Source organism: Penaeus chinensis, chromosome 21 (assembly GCF_019202785.1).
Source record: "Penaeus chinensis breed Huanghai No. 1 chromosome 21, ASM1920278v2, whole genome shotgun sequence".
In the NCBI taxonomy this organism is placed as follows: domain Eukaryota; kingdom Metazoa; phylum Arthropoda; class Malacostraca; order Decapoda; family Penaeidae; genus Penaeus; species Penaeus chinensis.
In genome coordinates this window covers 26,346,225-26,348,724 of record NC_061839.1, presented here as the reverse complement: position 1 = coordinate 26,348,724, position 2,500 = coordinate 26,346,225, and the positions used below count along the sequence as shown (strand labels likewise).

Sequence of the window (2,500 nt, the reverse complement as noted above, 5' to 3'; positions counted from 1 at the left end):
AATGGGAACCAGAGGGGGGGGGGGGGGGTAGAGGTCCGTCTGTGGGGTGGGGTATGGGTAGGGGTATGGGTAGGGGTATGGGTAGGGGGAGGGGGAGTGGGAGGGGTGGGGGTGATGGATAGGGGTCATTATAGATGCGTTGGCGAGGTATGGGGTAGGAAGGGGAGGGGGGGTTGGGGGAGGAGGAGCACGAAGAGGAAGAGGAAAAGGAAGGAGAGGGGGGGTACGAAGAAGAAGGAGAGGAGGAGGAGAACGAAGAGGAAGAGGAATATCAAGAGAGAGAGAGAGAAACAGAGAAACAGACAGACAGACAGACAGACAGTCAGACAGACAGACAGACAGACAGACAGACAGACAGACAGTCAGACAGACAGACAGACAGACAGACAGACAGACAGACAGACAGACAGACAGACAAACAAACAGAGAGAGAGAAAGAGATAGAAATAGATAGTTAAAGAAAGAGATAAATAGATAGACAGAGAGAAAGAGAGACAAAGACATAACCAATAAAAGTGTGAGAACCATATTTTTCACTCCAACAGGAAAACAATCGACATAGAAGGGATAATGAAAAGCAGATGAATTTTAACAAACAAAAAAGTCATCTAAATACCTAATTTAGTACTGCAATTTTAAATCAACACCAGAAAATGAAGTCATGATGAAACTAAGAATATTATTATTAATATTATTTTATTGCAAATATCTTATTACTTTACATCTCCGTGTTCTAATAGTAATAATAATAATAAGTATCATTATTATTATTATTATTATTTTCATTATTATTATCATTAATATTATTATTACTATCATTATTGCTATTATTATTATTATTATTATTATTATTATTATTATTATTATTATTATTGCTATCATTATTATCATTACAATTATTCTTATCCATATTCTTATTCTTATTATTACAATTATTTGTCTTGTTATTATTATCATATTAAAATAATAATAATTATTATCATTATCATCGTCATCATTATTATATTATTATTATCATTCTTATTATTATCATTCTTCTACTTATTATTGTTACTATTATCATAATTATTGTTATTGTTATCATTAATATTATTATGACTTTTATCATTATTATTATTATTATTATTATCATCATGATCGTTGTGATTAACATTATTAGTGTTAGAATTATTATCATTATAATAATAATAATTATTATTATTATCATTATCATTAGCATTATGATGATAATTATTATTATTATGATCATCATCATTATTTTTATTATTGTAATTATTATTATTATTATTATTATTATTTATATTTATATTATTATTACTGTTAATATTATTATTATAATTATTATTATTATTATTATTACTGTTAATATTATTATCATTATCATTATTTATAATTTCTAATTTTACTATTATTTTTTTTATATTTATTAGTTTTATTATTATTATCGTTTTTATTATTATTATAATTATTATAATAATTACTATTATTCATATTGTTATTGTTACTATTACCATTATTATCATGAGTAATATCATCATCATCATCATTATTATTATTATTATTATTATTATTATTATTACTATGATTGTCATTATTATTATGATTATTATTATTATCATTATTATCATCAATATTATTACTATCATTTATATTATTATCATAAGAAAAATCCTTATTATTATTTTCCTATTACTATAATCATCAATAGTAGTAATATTATAACTCTTATTACATATATTATTATAACATTATCATTATTATCAGCATCACATTATTATTGCTGTTATTACTATTATTATAATAATAATTATTATTATTACTATCATTATCATTATTATCTTTATCATCATTTTTACTTTTATTAGTTTTATTATTATTGTCATTATCATTTATTTTATTTACTTTTAATAATAATAAAACCAACAATAGAAAATAATAATATCAACAATAATAATAACGATAATAATAATTTAAAAAAATAACAATAAAAATAACAATAATAATAACGATAATAATAATGATAATAATAATAATAACAATAATAACAATGGTTATAACAATAATAATAATCACAACAATAACAATAATGGTAATGATAATAATGATAATAATAATAATAATAATAATAATAATAATAATAATAATAATAATAACAATAGTAATAATAACATTGATAATAATAATATCAATGATAATAATAATAATGATGGTAATAATAATAATAATAATAATAAAATAATGATGATGATAATAATAATAATAATAATAATATTAACAACAATAATAATAATAACAACAACATAATAATAATAATAATAATAATAGTAATAATAATAATAATGATAATGATAATAATAACAACAACAACAAAAATAATTATAATATAATAATAATGATAATAATAATAAGAGAATCCTAATAATAATAAAAGTAATAATAAGGATGATTAGAACGATAATGGCATTGATGATAATTATAATAATGATATTGATAATTATTA

At 21.4% G+C, this 2,500-nt stretch overlaps 1 protein-coding gene across 2 annotated transcripts in view; it reads right to left on the bottom strand.

Annotated features, from left to right (window-relative positions):
• Positions 1 to 2,500, bottom strand: part of LOC125036558 (secreted frizzled-related protein 5-like) — a 33,182-nt gene that overhangs the window by 6,882 nt on the left and 23,800 nt on the right. The window lies entirely within an intron of this gene.